Source organism: Anser brachyrhynchus, assembly GCF_964034855.1.
Source record: "Anser brachyrhynchus genome assembly, chromosome: 6".
NCBI classification, from domain to species: Eukaryota; Metazoa; Chordata; class Aves; order Anseriformes; family Anatidae; genus Anser; species Anser brachyrhynchus.
In genome coordinates, this window is record NC_137700.1 from 3,957,191 (window position 1) to 3,978,592 (window position 21,402).

The following is a 21,402-nucleotide window of genomic DNA, read 5'->3' on the forward strand; positions in this document are numbered from 1 at the left end:
CTGCTTTATTCTTTAACGGAGCTTCAGGTTTAAAGGTTAAACTCAGTTCTGTCAAGGTTAAACTCAGTTTCGTGAATGGCATCTTGGACAAAATCTTAAGCTGTGATTGACTCTCTGCTTAACAGAGGCCAAACGTGTACCTACTGAGAAGCAGGTCATAGGTGATAAGCCCTCACAAATTAACTTGCTATCACAAAGTGACGCCCAGAAAAAGTGTATTCAAAAGCTAGGCTCATTATAGAATCACAACCAAGCCATCATGACTGGTGCAGTAGACAGTGAGGTAGAGGGTGAGCCCTGGAAAGACAGAAGTAAAGTAGCAGCGAAATGCAGGTACCTTTGTGCACACGAAGCAGAAAAGCGCAGGCAGTAAAGTAATAGTGCTCCATTACTAGCGTGAGCAACAATTATATATAAATCGCAACCATTATCTATTAGATAATAGGTAATAATTAATAGATAATTGCAAAGCTCCAAAAATGCAATAAATAACTGATTCCCCTCAGAGAATGTCATTTGCATTTTTATATTAAAAAGACTCCAGAGTTGTAATGGATTAAAATCCTACGAAAGTGAAAGAAATGGCATCAGCCACTAGTTCTGCAGAAGCTAAAAGTAATACTGATAGAGTTTTGATGGAAATTTTTCCTTTGTGTGTTTAGTTTGGGGATTCCTTTTAAATCATTCATACCAGCAAGTTAGTTCTTCAAGGCCGTTTCTTTGAGATTAAGTGACAGGACTTCTACTACTCTTTTCTTCTTGGAATGCTTCTTGGTATTCTTACGTCAGCCAGAACATTTGTCTCTGTCGCAGATGAGAACAATGACCATAGTTAACAAGCCCAAATCTTCAAAGTCTAAAAAGCCATCTTCAAGGCGGTCTGGCAAATCCAAGAAACCGAGTACTAAAAAACTGATGTCACGCACCGCAAACTGGGGCCGGATACCACCTGCAGAAGATTCAAGCCAAGTCTCTGTGGCCCAAGGATGTGGAGGTGCTATTTATTGTAGATCCTCTGAAAAATCTAAGCCTTTTGCCCAAAGAGATCTAAGTAAGTGTGCGCTTTATCCTGCCTCCGTTTTCTTCAAAACAAAAGTAGAAAGTGGTAGTTCTTGCTTGTTGCACTGATAGAGAACAGGACTACTGTGAATAAAGACTTCCAAAGCGATTCTCCTAAGGCAACTGAAGTGACTGACGTTACAGAAATTAATTTTGATATATTTACAGTCGACAGAGAAATGTGGGGAGCATTTTGTAATGCACTGATTCATCCATATCTTTTCTGTTTTGCAAAGAAAAGTGTTTGATTGTTGCTATTCACAGGTTCCATTATTCACAGGTTTTTGAATGTTAAGATTGCTCAGGAAAAGATCTGATATTTGTAGGGGTACCGTCATTCCTAGTTATTTGTTTTTACATTGTCCTTGCATTTATTACCATATAATTTCAAGTCTAAGTTTGTGGTTGAAGTTATAATAAGGAAAAAAGCATATAATAAGGAAGAAATTAAAATGGTTGACTAAACTTTTTTTTCCCAAAACGTTGTGTTGACCAGCCAATTTGAAGATGGCGGTATTAAAGGTGTCTGCAATAAGTTTTTCTGTTTTGGATTGTAGCTAGTTCCTCTAGGTGCTCCCGCAGAATAGTATTTTTACTATGCCTATATATACTTTATATATTCACTATACCTATATATACTTAATACCTTTCTTAGAAACAAACAAACAAAATCTCTTTTTAAATATAACTTTCTTGCAGTTGTTAATGATGGAATTGCTCCGCCACAAAGGATTCTTTTTCCACCTGAGAAGATACGTATGGATTGGCAAGAAACACAAAGTGTTGGAGTTGGCCTGTACAATCTTGGCAACACGTGTTTTCTTAATGCTACTCTACAGTGTTTGACCTACACCCCCCCACTTGCCAATTACATGCTTTCTCTTGAGCACAGCCAGTCATGTGAGTACTTTCTAACAGTATTTTAAATCTGTTGGATAGCTGTGAAGGTGAAAGAACAGCAGTGATTCTGTGAGACAAACTTACTTGCCTGATTTTACCTGTAGACGCTGGCTTTGAGCATTGTATTAGCAGTGGGCTCGGAATAGCATATGGAGTGCGTTTAATGCACCATGTTTTTTTTTGTTTGTTTGTTTGTTTGTTTTTTTAAAAGGATCTTTTCTTGCTTCATGGGAATAATGAAGTGCATTGGACAGTAATGCATTTAATGAACATTTGGCATTTGGGCTATTTGGGCTTCCTGCTGCTAGAAAGGCAATAAAATTTAGGATGTTGGCATCATAGGTCTTTAGTCTGCACAGCCGAGGTTCCATAATGCACTACAATAAATGGTCTGTTCGTTGTTGAACCAATTAAAAAAAAAAAAAAACAAAAAAAACCTAGAAAGCAATATGAGCTGTTATGAACACGACTAGATTTTTTTGTGGGACTGTATTAAAATCTAGACTGATTTTGTCCTAAATAAAATGTTGTACTATAAAGTAAATGTTGTACTAAACCTGTATGCTTTTTAGGCTGGTATCTTTGTATCGATACCTAGAAATTTAACTGTTTTCTTCCTGTATATAGAAATCGTTTCAGTTGAGAATCCTGTTGAAAAAAGGAGGGCAGAAGTACTATTACATACATTACTGTAATTTTTCCTTTCTCCCAAAGGACTCGTAGCTCTGTATCATGAAGCTCACCTGACAGCACTGTGCTGAAAATAACCCACGTTCTCTTAATGCTGTATCATCAAGGTCAAATATTCTTTCCTCATACATTTTGCAACCTGTGGAGTTCACATTCCTGTCAGCCTTTACAAACGTGACTTTGCAGTAGTCTTTTAGATTTCTCATCACAAAATGCACTTGAATACAGGCTTAATGGATATTTTTATTCTATAAAGTTGTGTGAAATGAAATGTTAGGAGACTGTTGGGACAAGGAGAGTGGATATTGTATCTATAGTTTAAATGTTACTTATATGTTTGTTTGTAGTTATGTCTGTTTCGCTAGACTGGGATGCTTTCTTCTTTCACTCTTCAGGTCATGAACAAGATTTTTGCATGATGTGCACGATGGAGACTCACATTAACCAGGCCCTGCGTTGCACTGTTGATGCCATCGAGCCTACGCGTGTTATCAATAATCTCAGTCGTAAGTGGCTTCAGATGTGTTTCTTTTTCAGCATCTTGTAATCTTCAAATAATTATTTGATGTGTATAAATGGTTTTAACACTGTAAAGAAGAGAGATTTTAGAAACAGGAGAATTACTTCATTTTTAAATGAGGTGAATACTATCATCTTCTTATTTAGGAATAGGACAACATTTCCGTTTTGGCAGTCAAGAAGACGCACACGAGTTCTTGCGCTATACTGTTGATGCTATGCAGGAAGCGTGCTTGAATGGAAGCACCAAGTAAGCATAAACAAATTCACTTTTATACGTTCTCTAGCACCTTTTAGGCCTTTATTTACTATCAAAACTGAAAGTCTAGGTCATCCTTGGTTTTCATAAAACTCTTTGAAGAGTTAACTGTGTGCCTTAAATCTTCTGAGGTCTGATTATAATTTATTTCCAGATTGGACAGATCTTCTCAAGCTACCACCATCATTCATCAAATATTTGGAGGATTTCTAAGATCAAGAGGTACTTTTAAAAATATTCCTGTCCTTAGAACTGATCTGTGTCTTTTGTCGGTAGTAAAGCAGTCTGTAGTTTGTCTGAAGTAGTATCTATCGACAACTTGAATGTGGACAGTTAGTCTCCTTCACGTGTTGTTAAGCATTTATATTTTGCTTCCAGTGAAGTGCTTGAATTGCAAAGCAGTTTCGGATACGTATGAGGCATTTCTTGATATCACTTTGGATGTAAAGGTAGGAGGTTTTGTAAATATAATTCATGATGTTTAAGTACATGTATAACTTTCTAAATTAAACTTGTTTAACTTAAAAAACCAAACCACGTACAATGTTAAAATATAAGAGCTTGGTGGTGGTTAGAAAGTGGATTGGACTTTGTCCTTCTGTGGAACCCCTGTAAATAGTCTCCACGTCTGCATTAGGTTTAAGGTGAAAGAATTTTATTGCTGCGCAAAGTATAATACTGTCACACTTCTTTGTTGTTCTACCTCAATATACGTCTAATTGTTAGACTGTTGGATTTGTTGCCAGTATTGATGAGAAAGCACACTATAGATGCTGTCTGCGTTACTGGAAAATGATTTGTTTCAAAGTAGAATGACTTCCAGGTGAGGTAAACGCTGAGCATGCTCTTTCTGCCTCCTTCTTGACAGTGCTCATAGTAGATCGCTTAAGTATGTGTTAGTCAGGTTCTCTTATAAACTCCTAGTGCGTCTCTGGAATTTTGAATTTACAGTGACTTTACGCTCTTCTCTCTCGCTCCTCTAGGCGGTTTCATCTGTTACCAGAGCTCTAGAACTATTTGTGAAACCTGAAGAGCTGGATGGAGAGAATTGCTATAAATGTAGCGAGTAAGATTATTACTAATTATGTCTTAATACTAGATATTAGTTTTATATATTACATGACTTAGAGCGTAAGTTATCCTTTAACTTCATTTAGAAATAAGGAGACGCAGCATTGTTGTTGTTGTTGTTGCTTCATTTTCTAGTAGTGGTGAGCTGAAGCAAGGAGCTATGGAGAATGATTTGGAGTGGAAGGCAGCAGCAGGTTCCTACAGGTCCTAGCGTTCACTGTGAAACAAAGTTAGATTGAGTGTCAGGGCATGTGAGCTGGCTCTGTGGTAATGAATGTTAGCAGCCTGTGCTGGCTCACTAAACAGCGTCTTGCACAGCTCTTGAACTGTGAAACCTGTCGATGTGGACTAATGTCCGAAATGAGCTCCCTTAAGCCTAACCCGTGCACAGGGAAAGCCTGTTGAGTTCAGGCGCTCTCTGTGCTGATCAATATGTAAGATGTTTCTACGTATGTGAGAAACAATTGAACATTTGCATAAGATGGTTTGGCAAAACAAGCTGTTAGTCAAACATCCCCTCAGAAAAGCACAGAGTGCCCGGCTCAGTTCTGTAGAATTCATGCCTGACCCCTCTAAATGAAAAATGCAGTATCCACTTCTTGTTGTTGGATACTAAGGAAATTAGGGTGTCGAATCAAGAGCGTCCAATAGGTTATTAAAGCAATTTAATCCCAGGTTCGTCTTGGCCTGCGGATCCTAGAAAGCAACATGCAGCGTATTCAGGATTCTCATAACTGATGTCTGAGGAAGAGAAAGAACTGTAATAGCACCTCACATCTGAATTGCATGGTCCTTCCTTAATGTGCTCTTTGAGGTGTGATCGGTTCAGTCACACTTAAAGCCAGAATTTTCCGTCTTTTTGTGAGCTTAAAAGGAAAGGCCTTGCACATGTACAGTACTTTTTCCATTGCTGATAACTGTTATTAGTCTTATATATAACTCATTTTTACTATTTTTTGTTTATATTTTATAACTCCCTGGTAATACGCTTTTGTGAGAGATTCCTGTTCCCGCTATGCTCTGAGTTGTTGGTAAAACTTACCTTCTTCTCTGTATTAACAAACGTGACATGCAGTGCATGGGTTTATGAAAAGAAAAAACCAAACATATGATGCAAGTAAATATCATTCAAATAGCATAAGCATGCATGAGACATTAAAACGAGTTTGTTTTGGGGGCAAAAAAGATGATGCTTTCAAACACTTGTCTCTGCTTGTTTTTAAGGTGTAAAAAGATGGTTCCTGCATCCAAGAGATTTACCATACACCGTTCTTCCAACGTTCTCACAATATCACTGAAAAGATTTGCAGATTTCACAGGTGGAAAGATCAACAAGGTATATTTCCCGCTGTAATGCAACTTTGTCATCATGTAATGGGACATCCCCCAAAGCTGAAAGTTGTTAATATTTTCAGACAATAATTGTAGACTAACGACTATGGCTTATTCTTTCTCTTAATATCAGTAAAGTTCCTGCTTGACAAGAAGCATATACTTTCCTCTGAGAAGGCTAATTCATCAGAAAACAGTTGTCTGCAACTTCTAGTATTAAACGTTGCTTATGGGAAGACTTATTTTTAGTGAATCAAGAGATATATTCATATAATTCCAGTCTCTGTTTTTTGGAAGTGTTTTTCTCTGGCTAGTCCGCGAAGTACTCTGATATAATTTTTCTATCTTCTTGGTCTCTCTTTAGGAAGTAAAATATCCTGAGTATTTGGACCTCCGAGCCTACATGTCTCAATCAAGTGGAGAACCACTCCTCTATGCCTTATATGCGGTGCTGGTGCATCATGGTATCAACTGTCGCTCAGGACACTATGTATGCTACATAAAGGTAGAAGTCAACATCATTTCTAACAGGGTAAAGGTTGTGCTGGCAAACCAGTTCAAGTGTTACTAGTAGTACTGTTTCTAGGGAAAAAGATTTCATTATATGTTTATTTGACACGTGTGTATTTTATTGCTATCTGTGATTTCATTTGGAAAACATGCAATTCATCTAAAGATATCGTTGTCTTTATTTGCAGGCTGGTAATGGACTTTGGTATCAGATGAATGATGCAAAAGTAGTCCGTACTGACATTAAAAGAGTTCTTGGTCAGCAAGCTTACTTACTTTTTTATATCAGGTAATAACAAGTATTCAAATGTGTTCAGAAGAGATTTACTCTCCTGTTATTGATACTTTTCTTTTTGCAAGTGTTTTTCTTTCTCTCCCAGGAAAAGATGATTATTTCTCTAATTCAGTTCTGTCTAACCTGAAATTCTCTGTCATTTATTATCTTTTGTTGCTTGGCCTTAAACTGCAGCACTTGTGTAAATTGCTGTATATGTGTTATCTGTAGCTGGCTAATTTAGAGAAGGAGAGAAATGAAGGCCATCTGTGGTGTAAGAATGAATTATTGCTCTGAAAGTGATAGTCATAGTAGGAAGACTGTTACCTACTTTTCAGTTTGTAGTCTTGGCTAAGTCTTCTGTAGAGAAGGCTTCCATATCGTATGAACTGTTCCTATAAAATTATAGGATGGGATTTAATCCAAGAGTAGGCCGAAAGAAAAACTAAACTGAGATCACTGCTCTTTTCTGAAGGCGCTATGATTTGACGCTCGGAGAACGTGCTTTTTACTTAGCAGCACCGTCTTATCCCTGTTCATTCCCCCCTGGTCAGCGGGGGGCTAACAGTAAGCAGGCTGGATTTCTGGGACCACGACTTCCTCCTCATATGATTAAGGTAATTTAGGGAAGCGGGAGGGCAGATAATGGCACCAAACGGACAGTGGGTTTGGGGTTTGGTGTGGGGTTTTTTGTTTGGTTTTTGGCATCTTTGTTTTGTTTTCCTTCCCACGCTGCAGCTGTCTTCACAGCCCTCATGCTACAGCCAGAGTCATTCAAACAGTGGTTACTGCTGAATTGCGCAGCCATGCGACTCCATTGTTTATACCTCCTAGACAGCTTTGTAAAGCACAGAGAGCTACGCTCTTTGACAATTTAAGTAGAGTGTACTAATCCTCGAATCATTTAAAAGAGGACTTGTTTTTCCTATCGACGTCACTTTAGCTAAGACAGGGAAACCAAATTGTCTTATTCCTGAGCACCAGAACAATTATTCCAGGCTTTTTGGGGTATGTTTAAAGGGGAAACTAAATATATTTGGGAATAGCTTTAGGCAATGTTAAGTTGTTTGGATGGTTTTCAAAAATGATGTTAATTTGATATCAATATGCAGTAAACCAAAAGCAGGAATTAAATACACTTATGGGACTTGCATTTATCTTTTAAGGGCAGTGTTTTTTGCTTTTTAGGTGTTAAGACCATTTGTAGAAATACTTAGTAGGAGAATGACATGTTTAAAAATGTTAAATGGAGTGTTTCCATTAACCCGTCTTGCAATTTCTTCTTTTTAAATACAGAATTCAAGTCGTTTAAATGGAAATGGATCCATAAAAGAGGATGCAAATACCACTGGTGTCACCCTAAAAAGGCCATCTTCAGCACCACCAATGGCCTGTGTTCAAGAACAGGCGATTACCAGGCCTTCAATTACTGATACGTCAAAAAACCAGAAGATCACCATCAGTATTCACAATAAATTGCCTGCTCGTCAGACTGTGTCACAGCCTGACTGTCTTAGCAGTGCTGTGGAGGATGAAGATCTCTACAAGGCTGTTCCTTCATCCACAATCACAAATTCGGTAAAGCAAATGAAGCAAATACAAATACAAAAAAAAAAAAAAAAAGAGTTTCTGCTGAAATTTTTGTGGAGCCAAAGGTGAATGGAAATCCTAAACTCAGCTCTGATAACACAGTCCCTTACGGTGCAGAATCTTCAGGAAAATCTGAGGAGGAGTCAAAGGGCTTATTTAAAAGGAATTGCAATGCAATGTGGAATTTTGGTTGGAAAGGTAGTCCGTACATCGCAGAATTCCCATTCTTCCTGTCAGAATGCTGATGAAGGAAGATCCCAGCATGAGCTGCCAAACACTGATTCACTGAATGGTGCTATTAGTTTAGTTCATGAATCTAAAGAAAACGGACTGAAACTTAATGATTCCACTTGCCAAGTTGAACCTGTTAAACCTTGTCAGATGTTCTTTTCTAAAACAAACGGATTGCTTGAAACATAGTAGTTTGCTCCATCGAGAATTTCTCACCCACGATGTATTCGGGAGTGTTTATCATGTTCCTAATTCAGGCGAAATGCTGAGAAAACACAGCACAAATTTGATCGTAACCCTTTGTGATATTATGCCATTAGAATTTGCAGAGCTGAGCTGACATTAGAACTTGTCAGCTTAAGCTGAGCTGAGATAAAAATTCTTAAGTTTCATAAAGTAGATTTTGGGAGGTGAGTTGGCGTTATCTTTGAAGTGTAGATAATGCATACAACACAAAGCGATCTTGCTTAGCATTTAATGTAGAAATTCTGAGAAGACTAGTCCTCAGCACAAATGGTATTTTTTCTGTCTGCTGACTTGTGCGTTTTAGTTGCAGATGCCTGGAGCTATGCCTCCAGTCCCTCGAGAAGTCATCATGGAATCCCTCACGGCCAGCCAGCTGAACAGCTTGTCAGAGGAAAGAAGGTAAAATGAGCACAGTCTGATTAAGACAAGATTTTATGGAAGTTCATTGCGGTTTTATCTGTCTACTAATACTATTTAATGGAAGGATTTAAATCAGTAGAATTCCGTACTGTATGGCCAGTGTTGCGAACAGAACTAATGATCGACACTGTGCATAGCACTCTGATGCAGGCTGGTGCCTCGCGGAGAACTTGTGTTTCTTCATAGAATGTTTTTCCATTTTTCTCCATTATCTGGAGAAACATTGGCTGTTCCCCCGTCGCCCCCACCCCTTTTTTCTCAGAGCAGCAGGTGGAGGGAGACGGAAACGTGTTTTTATTTTGTGCAGTGTCCCGGGACCTCCGAAATCTACTGAGAATGATGAATACCTTGAACAGTACCAATGTGATGACCGTGGAGACAAGGAGAAACCAAGAAGATCAAAAGAACATGAACTGATTTCAGAAGAAAATGTTTTCTACATCAAAGAGTCTTCTGAGACTGGTGAGAAATTGCGGCAAACTTCCCCTCTAAAGTCTGACAGTGAATGTAGTTCTAAAAACCTTTCCTCCTTAGCTGTTACAGATAGATGCCAAGATACAAAGGACGAGACTAAAAAATCTGACAAAGAGCGTTACCAGAGAAAGAGGGAACATTCTCCTACTGAAGAGAAGGAGAGTCAAAAAGATGGTCATTCCAGCAAGAGAAGGTGCTCTCGGAGTGTGGAAGTTGTTAAGCAAAAGCGTCACAAGCAGGAGTATTGGGAGGGAAGCAGGTACAGATCTTCCCATAGTGAAAGGAACAGCCCTGATAATGGCAGAAGACCAGTAAAATATTCAAAGTACAGATCTCGAAGCAGAGGAAGATCAGAACAAGATAGCGCTAGATATTACCATTCCAAAGGGGAAAGAAGTTGGAGCAGAGAAAGATACTATCAAGATGAACCACGGAAATGGGAAAAATGTAGCTATTACAAGGATTACTATTCACCTCATGCAGCAGGAGACAGTAGAGAGAGAAAGTTCTCTCACGGTGATAAAGACTTTGACAAATTGACTCAGACTTACTCCAGCAGGTCACATAAGCGTTATCATTACAAAAGCAGATGGCCTCACGGTTCCCTCTTGAGAGAGGAAGATGTACATCACTTTAGCACACCCAGAGCAGACTCACATCGTTGCTCAGTAGCTCAGCAACATTCTGGAAAACATTCGCGTGAGAGACATGCACTTCCACCTGTGTCAGCTCATTTGGAGAACTGTCGCCAGAAAAAGGCAAAAGAAGGAAACAGAAAAAGACAATATACTCGTGCAGAAGGTAGTGAAAGTGAAATAGAAAGGCAACGCAGAAAGGTAGAAAAGGAGGTTTTAGGTGGTGAAAACATGAAAAAATATAAGAAGTTCTAGAAGAAAAAGAAGTCTGAAGATAAACAGGGAGAGAAGGATTCCAAGTAAGCAGGGATTCCAGCCTAATCAGCATTTTTTTTCCTAATTCTTTTCTGGGTGCTTCTCATGTTTTGTTTTTTTTTTCATAGTTTCTGAGTTATTTAGATAGCATAATCTGGCTGGGGATCATGACTGGGGATCATTAGGTTGATCAGTGAAGACAGGAAAGGTATTGCTGAATTGTGTCAGAGCACTAGCTTTGGACCACGTAGTTCGAATCACATCTGCACACCATTCTGGATTAGGTTAAAATATTTTTTTTTTTTTACTTGCACATATTCCAGAGCTAACCATTGTTAATGATCTGTGTACCAACCAGGACCTATGGTCCTTCAATCTGAGGGCTTAAGTTTGCTGCATCTAAAGGAAGTTACATGTGCACAAAGTACCACAAAATAGCTGACATGCGGCAAATCATCGCCTGTGGTAAAATAAATAAAGTTTCCTGTATGCAACAAGTGCCACATCTTTTTTTCTCTTTTTAACTTGCATGTTTCTTTCAGACTTTATGATTTGTATTTCTCTGCGCTCCACTTTGACAATGCCAATCGCAAGCGTAACAAAAAGAAGAAAAAGGAGAAACATCAGGAAAGTGAAAGGCTTCTTGGAACACTTAGATCCTCGTTTCCAGAGGAAAACCCGGGAGAAGAAGGAAGAATCCCATCCTCCAGATGGCTCTTTATGAGAGCAATGCAGAAGTGAGGGCAGTAAACAACCTCACAAGGAAGGGAAGCCTTCCAGTGCAGGTGAAAGGAAGAAACATCGCATCCAGCGAGTATATTAAAGGTAAGCGGCTGCAGCATGTTTATGGGATTCCTTTTAGATTAATCTAGAGATTATCTAAAACAGTCTTTAAATGCTTGATGACTGAACAGTCTGCTGGATATTAAAATATGTTTTGAAAAATATGTTTCAAATGTTGTTTTTTCAGCTGTGTGGGGAGAACAAATACAGTGGCTATGAATATTTTGGCTATTATTCAGAACAGCATGTGGAGGGATATGTAAACTATGTAATATGTAAAAATATGTACTATGTAAAAATCCTGCTTTTTTTCTCCTTTTTGTTTTTTTTTTTTTGTCTTTTTCTTTTTTTCCCTGCTATTATAGGTTTAAGAATATAGAGGAATGCGCTGATGGAAGCCATGTAAAGAGTCTCCAAATTTGCATTGGGTTTAAGCGGAAAGAATTTTATGTCTGCACAAATTATGATACTGTCAAAACTTCTTTGTTGTTCTACCTCAATATACATCTAATTGTTAGACTGCTGGATTTGTTGCCAGTATTGATGACAAAGCACACTATAGATGCTGTCTGCGTTACTGGAAAATGATTTGTTTCAAAGTAAAATGACTTCCAGGTGAGGTAAACGCTGAGCATGCTCTTTCTGCCTCCTTCTTGACAGTGCTCATAGTAGATCGCTTAAGTATGTATTAGTCAGGTTCTCTTATAAACTCCTAGTGCGTCTCTGGAATTTTGAATTTACAGTGACTTTACGCTCTTCTCTCTCGCTCCTCTAGGCGGTTTCATCTGTTACCAGAGCTCTAGAACTATTTGTGAAACCTGAAGAGCTGGATGGAGAGAATTGCTACAAATGTAGCGAGTGAGATTATTAACTAATTATGTCTTAATGCTAGATATTAGTTTTATGTATTGCATGACTTAGAGCGTAAGTTATCTTTTAACTTCATTTAGAAATAAGGAGACGCAGCTTCGTTGTTGTTGTTGTTGCTTCATTTTGTTTAAACAACTGGTGCACGGAAATAATCCCAAACTTGAAAACGTTACATCTGTTTTGGAAATCTAAGAAGAGTGGCTATTAGCTGATATTGGACTTTTCTCGTAGCATTGTCTGCACCATGGCTTGTCAAGCTTCCTAGGCGTGTAGCTGCATGCTGAAATATTCATATTGGCAGAAGTGAAAAGACATGCCCAGTAAGTAGTGGTGAGCTGAAGCAAGGAGCTGTGGAGAATGATTTGGAGTGGAAGGCAGCAGCAGGTTGCTGCAGGTCCTAGCGTTCACTGTGAAACAAAGTTAGATTGAGTGTCAGGGAATGTGAGCTGGCTCTGTGGTAATGAATGTTAGCAGCCTGTGCTGGCTCACTAAACAGCGTCTTGCACAGCTCTTGAACTGTGAAACCTGTCGATGTGGACTAATGTCCGAAATGAGCTCCCTTAAGCCTAACCCGTGCACAGGGAAAGCCTGTTGAGTCCAGGCGCTCTCTGTGCTGATCAATATGTAAGATGTTTCTACGTATGTGAGAAACAATTGAACATTTGCATAAGATGGTTTGGCAAAACAAGCTGTTAGTCAAACATCCCCTCAGAAAAGCACAGAGTGCCCGGCTCAGTTCTGTAGGATTCATGCCTGACCCCTCTAAATGAAAAATGCAGTATCCACTTCTTGTTGTTGGATACTAAGGAAATTAAGGTGTCGAATCAAGAGCGTCCAATAGGTTATTAAAGCAATTTAATCCCAGGTTCGTCTTAGCCTGCGGATCCTAGAAAGCAACATGCAGCGTATTCAGGATTCTCATAAGTGATGTCTGAGGAAGAGAAAGAACTGTAATAGCACCTCACATCTGAATTGCATGGTCCTTCCTTAACGTGCTCTTTGAGGTGTGATCGGTTCAGTCACACTTAAAGCCAGAATTTTCTGTCTTTTTGTGAGCTTAAAAGGAAAGGCCTTGCACATGTACGGTACTTTTTCCATTGCTGATAACTGTTATTAGTCTTATATATAACTCATTTTTACTATTTTTTGTTTATATTTTATAACTCCCTGGTAATATGCTTTCGTGAGAGATTCCTGTTCCCGCTGTGCTCTGAGTTGTTGGTAAAACTTACCTTCTTCTCTGTATTAACAAACGTGACATGCAGTGCATGGGTTTATGAAAAGAAAAAACCAAACACATGATGCAAGTAAATATCATTCAAATAGCATAAGCATGCGTGAGACATTAAAAGGAGTTTGTTTTGGGGGCGAAAAAGAAGATGCTTTCAAACACTTGTCTCTGCTTGTTTTTAAGGTGTAAAAAGATGGTTCCTGCATCCAAGAGATTTACCATACACCGTTCTTCCAACGTTCTCACAATATCACTGAAAAGATTTGCAGATTTCACAGGTGGAAAGATCAACAAGGTATATTAAGAATATACCTTAAGAATATAGAGAAATGGTCTGCTTTTATTTTCATTTTCTCTTTTTTTCATTTTTCTCTTAATATCAGTAAAGTTCCTGCTTGACAAGAAGCATATACTTTCCTCTGAGAAGGCTAATTCATCAGGAAACAGTTGTCTGCAACTTCTAGTATTAAACATTGCTTATGGGAAGACTTATTTTTAGTGAATCAAGAAATATATTCATATAATTCCAGTCTCTGTTTTTTGGAAGTGTTTTTCTCTGGCTAGTCCGCGAAGTACTCTGATATAATTTTTCTATCTTCTTGGTCTCTCTTTAGGAGGTAAAATATCCTGAGTATTTGGACCTCCGAGCCTACATGTCTCAGTCAAGTGGAGAACCACTCCTCTACGCCTTATATGCGGTGCTGGTGCATCATGGAATCAACTGTCGCACAGGACACTATGTATGCTACATGAAGGTAGAAGTCAACATCATTTCTAACAGGGTAAAAGGTTGTGCTGGCAAACCAGTTCAAGTGTTACTAGTAGTACTGTTTCTAGGCAAAAAGATTTTCTGAAATAACCCCAAACTTGAAAATGGGATCTTGTATAAAATCTTAAGCTGTGATTGACTCTCTGCTTAAGAGAGGCCAAACGTGTACCTACTGAGAAGCTAGGTGATAAGTGTTTTTGTACACTTATAAGTGGTCATTTTGTAAAGAGACTGCTGAAAAATCTGAACAGTGCTGCTGCAGAACTCTGAATGGGGGGCTAGCAACTGTCTTAACTGATCTGGAATCTTGAGTTTACTTTTCAGTGGACAGGAGGAGAGTCTCTCAAGGCAAACAGAGAGAGAAATAACACCCGATACTCATGTCAACATAAATTTATGCTCAGAGTGTAGGTGTAGGAACAGCGTCGGTATGTATATGGAACATCGGGAGAGGAAACTATATCGGTATTTACAGCTTTTCTACTTCCTTGTCAGAGAGACGTTGTCTCCAAATTAGAAATTGATGTATTTTGAATAAGGGCTGGTGGATCGGATTTATTCTTACTAGTGTTAATATTTGCTCTTGATTAGTACTTAATATCTGGTAACGCATCAATCAATCGTCAAAAATAAACTTAAAAATGTGTAAGGCTTATCTCGTTGGTCGATACAAAGACCAAGGTCTTTTCTCTTTTCTCTTTTTTTTTTTTTTCCCAGTATTGTTTTTCTGTTTTCCTTCTCACTGCAGTCTTGATTTTGTTTCTTGTCCCTTAAGTATGTTTTCAATGTGTTGTTGAAACATTTTCCCTTTCAATGCAAAAAAAGGAGCTGTCACTGGTGTCTGCAAGTTGAAGACTGGAGCTTATCTGAAAATCACTGAGCCCAAGAGCTGTCACCTTAGTCTTCCAATAGGACAAGGATGTCTTCGTTTTCTCAGTTAAATGCATTTTTCAGGTTTGTGTATTATTTTCTCAGGAATGGAAAGTGTGCGCACAATTTGCCAGTTGTGGGACTAGGAGTTCTCTTATTTCCTGTGCTTTGTTTAACCTGTCTTAAGTTTAATGGATAGCAATCAAGGTGTACTAGAAATCTGAAAACACTTTATGCTTTGTTCTCTCAGTCATTTTGGTATAACAAACTAGCTTATGGTTTAAACCCTCCATTAGGTTAGCATTTTCCCTAAACGTAACAAGTCCCTGTGTGCTACAGGAAGACAGTAACAAAAAATTAAGTATAGATATTCATCCTGCCATTATTCAGCTTCTGCCTATGGACAGACAATTACACTTATTTAAAGCGGTATCCTCTTGAAACCTAATCAGCATGTTAGAAAGCACTTAGTTATCGGCTTTTGTCCTGGAGGGCTGAGGTTTGTTTTGTTTTGTTTTACATTCAGCATTTCCTTTTCTAGCTTCCATTCCCCTGTTGTTTTGCATGAGGAAAACATGCAGCTTTACAAAGTAGAACGGAAAGAGATGCTTTTCAGTCTAACTTTTCAGTTTTTTGTAGGAGTTTTAAATGTGGTAGGTGCAAAACAGCATAAGTACTGCTGCCAAAGTTATATTCAAACAAGTATTTCTTGGAGAAGCAGAAGAAGCCCAGGGAGAAATAAATTTACAAACATGCTCTTCATGCTCTCCTTTCCCAAGATTTCTCTGAGATATATCCCATAGTCTGTGGGTTTTGAGGTATGTGGTTCCCAGGAGTGAAAAGGAGGGCCAAACAGCTCTCCTCTCGGATCTCCACGTGCCAGGGCTTTAGTGTACTGCCACTTATGGCTCCGCTTTTCACCTGGAAAAAGCGACCTCATGCTGTAAACTGAGGAGCCCTGCAATTGTTCTACTTGGGTTTTTTTTGTTTTTTTTTTTTTTCCCCTGCTCGTATAGGCTTAGAAATGTGCTGATGAAACAATAAAAAAGCCAGCTTGGTACATCTCCTTACAAAAAAATAAGTACAAACTTGAGCTCCTGATCGGCTTCATGCTGAACTCTGTGCTGTTCTTGTCGTAATCTTGGTCTCTCAGTAGATAATATGGTTTAATTACGAATAGAATCATGTGATGAAGAAGATCTCACACTGCAACAAATTCAGCATCTCAAATGAAATTTTACATTTTCCGTGATTTTCTTTCTGAGCAGAAGTGTGTAGTATTAAATATATATATATATATATCTGTGATGAAGCCACGGTCGCAGTTACTCAGATATCTTAATAAGCACTTGCAGGAAGATAAATTGCTGCATCTTTTAGCATTATTTAATTGTAGGGTTAGAGACATGTTGATTCAACAGTGCTGTAAAGTTTCTAAGAGGTCACTTTGAAAAATACCAGCTAAATTACTGGCAAGACTGCACCCGTTCTTAAAAACAAACAACCCCCCCAAATCATCTGTTTTCCTCTTACAGGTAACTGAAGTAATCCCCGAAGAAGACAGTTCACTATCCAAAGGCAAGTTTTATTTTTAAACATTTTCTACATTTTATACCTAGCCACAACTTAACAACCAGTTAACGGTCGGTGACAATCCTGTTCAGTGTTGAAAATGTCATTCTGGCATAGGAAACAAAGGACTTCATCTTCTTGCTTTACAGCTGAATGTCTTCTACATAATGTTTGGAGAAGTGAAATCTTGCTAGAGGTTTTCAAAAATTCTGCCCCGGTTTGGATGATGAAGTAAATTGCCATAGTCAGTAGATTCTGGCACTGACAAGTTCCTTCAAGCTAAAGAGGGAGTGCGATTGTTGCAAAGCATGACTGTGTTTTGAGACAGGGACGACCACAAGTTTTAATCTTAAAATACGACATGGAGGGGAGGCTGGTTGTTCACACATTCTTGCAAACATTAATACAATCTGTCCCATTATCAAGAACAAAATTAGGGACTGAACGGAGGTCTTTCAAATACCAGTGTTGCAAAAATAGACTTTTTATGCTACTAATGTCAAAAGAATCCTGATTGTACTAAACTGTGTCTCTTCTAGCTGATAAATCAGGAATAGCACAGAAGAAAATGCGTCTGCTCTAATGCTCTTTGGGCTTCGGTGAATTCTCTGGCCAGCAGATGGCGAACTCGCTTATTCTAAACCAGTCAAAAGTATAGGGAGAAAGTAAATGTCTTGCACACATTACACAAGTCCAGGGCATTGGGATCACTGGGCTACATGAGTGAAAGAGATGTACCCCAACAGTACCCCACTTAGATACGCTGCTTGCAACATAAGCAGGATGGGAGGGCTGTGCAAAGCAATTTTGGTAAATTGAGGAATTCATGTATTTCATCAAGCCTAAAGATACTAATTAGTTTCATGTGGGGGAAGGTCAGTCTTTCAAAGAAAAGAAAAAACATCTCTTAAGCAGGATTTTCTGAATGGTGGAATCTAATCTGAAAAAAGGCCACTTCAGCAGGTTATTTATTTATTTATTTATTTCTTACTGTATTGAACCTCTCAAGTAAGCTAGGAGCAGACTAGGAACAACTGAGGACTTGTTAGAGTGTGCCTTTTCACCTGGACTCATGTTACTTTGAATAAATTAACAAGGATAGCTAGTGATAATTTGTGATTTAAGGAAATTCCAGATACGTGAGAGAAAGAGCAGCGTTAAAGCAGTTAAATTCCTGCTCTCTCTAATAAGTGCTCTCTCTAGCCAGTTTCTGAACGCTTCTGTTCTGTGGCTAGGATTTGGTCAGCTTGACCACAAGATCACTAGTAAAACAAGGATGCCGTCCAGTCAAACCTTCAAATGAATGCAACTTACCTAAGGTCTACCGTTTGCTATCAAAACAGGTAGCTTTGTCCTAATATTCTGTACAGTTGACCAATTTTAGCATGGAACTGAAATGCAGTCAGTTTAATGGGAGGGCTTTGGAAGCTGCCTTCTCCAGTCAGTTCAGCCCTGTAGTCAGAGAGCAGATCAAGCTGTGTGCAGGCTTGTGACTTCTCTCTTTAGAAAGAAAACCACTGAGCCAGACAGTTCCATGTTGAGTATCACAACAGGGAATGACATTTCTTCCCTTTGTCTTTCAGATGCAGAGCTTACTGATGGAAGCCTTCAATACTCAGACTAAACCTACCATCAAAACGGACGACCTTTTTACCATCCAAACCAACCATTTTTCCATCAAACCCAACACCTTGGGTTTTGAAATGAAACTGGTAAGCCACAAGTCTTTATTGAATCTATTTTGCAGTGAAAGGGTTTTCTCTGTAACCTGATCATTTAAACTGTTGTGCTTAAAAGAAGGTCACTTGCAAGAGCGGTTATAATCCATGCTATAAAATTGAATCATCCTCTAGAAAGAAAAAAAAAAGGAGCAATTATCTTGCATGTACTCTTGATAAAGGAGGAGCTACACAATGGTATATAGTTTCACACTTTATTTTTGAGAATGTCCAGGCTTAAGTAACAGCTCTTGATGATAAATGAAAAGATTAATACGCAGTGGATTTACACAGAACATTGCGTTTTTAACAATGATCGATACAGAGTATTTGTCATGCAAATCACCTGTGTACACCAAGAAATACTTATTTCAATATATATCTGTACAGTATTTACATTTTATATTTAAACTCTAACTCGAAACATTTTCCAAGAAAATACAGAAATGGAACTGGTAAGCCACAAGTCTTAATCTGCAGCATTTGGTCTACAACAGACCTGGCTTTTCCAGCAAGCGTATCTACATAGATATGTAACAAATCTTAAAAATAGGCATTGTTTTTATATATGAAGCATTATAAATGCTGCTTGGTTTATAAAGCTTCGGTTTTGTACCCGTTTAAAACTGTTCAAAATGTCAAGTGATTTAGAGCTTACTTTGTCAGAATATTTTAAAATTTAAGTCAGTCCAGGGGAGTTTAACTATTATATACAGTTCTCTCCCTAGATTGCACTGGCAACGGGGCAGCAATTTAATGCTAGAAATAATATACTTCCTGCTACGATCTCCTCAGTTACATGTTACTCTAAATAATTATTTCTGCAGGGTATAAGAACTTCAAATACAGCAAACGAACTCTCAAGGCGTTTCCTTTGTGCTTACAGGTAGACACCGTCGCCTGGCTGGATAAACAGATTTTCTTGAAGGTGTTATTTCAGCATATAAGAATTGATTAAAAAAAAAAAAAAAAAGGTGCTTCATGGCTTATTGGTTTTGTAATCTCACAGTTCTCCAGGAACACTTGATTTGCTGCATTTCACCATTACACTCGTCAGTAGCACTGATTCTGGTTTATCACTATTTGCATTACAAATCTCCTTGTCCAAAGCCTAAACTGATGTATGCACTGCTTGAAAACAAAACGTGGTTGCAGAGCAGAAGACTCAAGTCATTAGGTTAGCAGCTGCGTAACCATACTGCTTTCCAAACATAAGATGTAGAGCTTATTGAGTTTCTATGAAGAGTTTAAACGGCTCCCATTAAGCAAAGATGTCCCCACACTGCTACTTCCTCTTAAGCAAGGATTCTACCTCCTTTGGCTGAGGCTTGCTCCCTTACATTCGAACATTCATCCAAGTAGCCTGCAATTCCACATTCGTGGGGGAAAGTCTATAGAATAGAAAAGGTTCCTCCAGTCTCTTCCTCTCAGCCTTTTTTTGAAGCATGCAATAAAGCAAAACATTCACAGGCTGACCTTCCATGCAAAACAAGGCAACTTAGTAAGACAGGAACCGCAAAACTGATTGCTCTTTAAAGTTAAAATGAGATTTGAAATAGATCAAGTTAGCAAGTGGTGTTAAGTCTGTAAGTAAGTCTGTTTTTGCCAGTGCAGCACAGTTCCCTATCATGTAGCCAGAGCTGCTTCTGTAGCTCCAAGAAGCAAAACTGCTTTGACAAAATACTGTGTCATGAAAGCATTCGTTGGTGCGGTAGGCACAGCTCAGGTTCAACAACTGAAAGACCATCAGAGTGGGACTGCAGAAAGATCTTTCAGAAGTTCCAAAAAGACATGTGGGGGTGGGAGTTTAGTTGTGTTAGATAACACAATCTTAGATAAAGATTTTGGTCTTAACGTAAAAGTAAGGGCGTCTACCAATTTCTTCAACTCCAACAACTGAAGCACAAGTCTGAAAAATCGCCTTTAAGAATGCAATGAAAATATTTAACTCTTCTGTATGTTCATAGTTTGTTGTCAAGCAAAGGAATGAATGCTGATGCCTTAACTATCTAGGGCTGTAGCTTACAGAAAGACTACACCTTCCTGTTTTTTTCCCTTTAAAAACGTTAAATCCATGTGAAATTATTTGGGGATGTTTTCACATGCAAAGCCTAATGCAACTCGTGCCTAATGCAAGCCCTGTCATCTTCTTCCTTTAGTAGTGTCGCATTAAGGGGTGTAGCCGATTGACCGTTACGGGTCCGGTCGGCTTCAGGGTACTGAACTATCACGGCCACGGATCCACCAACAACGCAGCACGCCCTCGCTCTAGTCGCGTTCAAGGAGAACTGTCACGGCCAGGAACAATGCAATTAAGTGCAGTTTATTACGGCAACAGATACACAGGTCCTTTGGATTGCCAGTGATAAATTCACTGTCTGCAAAAGCAAGCTAGCATGCATGAAATGCACAGGTACACGGCCTAGGTATTAAGATGTTAAAAAGCATAAAGACGCTAGAGATTTCTAAGTTTCCGTGGAGACGCCTGGTATAACCAAGCGTTCAGATCTTACCTCGCAGCATCCCAGTGGGCGGGGGGGGGGGAGGGGTGAGAGGCTCAGCCTGTCGACTGATGTCAGAAGGTATCCTTCGTGACAGTATCTTCCCCAACATTCCCTTTCTCTTAAGCCAATTTATATTATTTTCTATCTTTTAGGTGGAGCTTGAGTGACTCCAGTCATGCGTATCTTGGTTGTGATTGGTAGAAATTACCTCGCTTGCGTTTAAAGGTACAGGCTCCGAGAAATTCAGAGGATGTGCTCAGTGAGGGGTGGTTGCCCCTTGGAGGCGGGTAGCTTTTGGGATGGAGGGGTGCTTATAATGCCTAGTCACTTAAGGCAATTACTCCACAAGGAGTAACTTTACTCCTTTAACTTAACTACTTGAACTACTTTAAGCTTTAACTACAGCATATCTAAAACATAAGGAGGATGTTACTATGTAAAAAGCAGATGAAACCAGTCCTTAACTCTTACTGATATTGTGCGTGAGCAGACTGGCATGAGTTTTAGCTATACTGGCAAATATCAAAGCACACCTGTGTAGTCCCAAAGCTGGGAGAAAAGCAAGGAAACCTTGAAGAAAATAGGGAGGCCTGTAGCTTGTGTAGTCTTTTAGCTGAGAA

The 21,402-nt window shown here is 38.9% G+C and overlaps 1 pseudogene across 1 annotated transcript; it reads left to right on the plus strand.

The window, feature by feature from the left end:
- Positions 1-822: 822 nt before the first annotated feature.
- Positions 823-10,513, plus strand: LOC308196959 (ubiquitin carboxyl-terminal hydrolase 42-like; annotated as a pseudogene). Its single transcript has 14 exons — positions 823-1,051; positions 1,759-1,959; positions 3,045-3,155; positions 3,316-3,418; positions 3,582-3,649; positions 3,806-3,876; positions 4,411-4,493; positions 5,723-5,834; positions 6,195-6,335; positions 6,529-6,629; positions 7,090-7,231; positions 7,911-8,621; positions 8,992-9,080; positions 9,409-10,513. The product of its transcript is annotated as a ubiquitin carboxyl-terminal hydrolase 42-like (transcript).
- Positions 10,514-21,402: the final 10,889 nt, after the last annotated feature.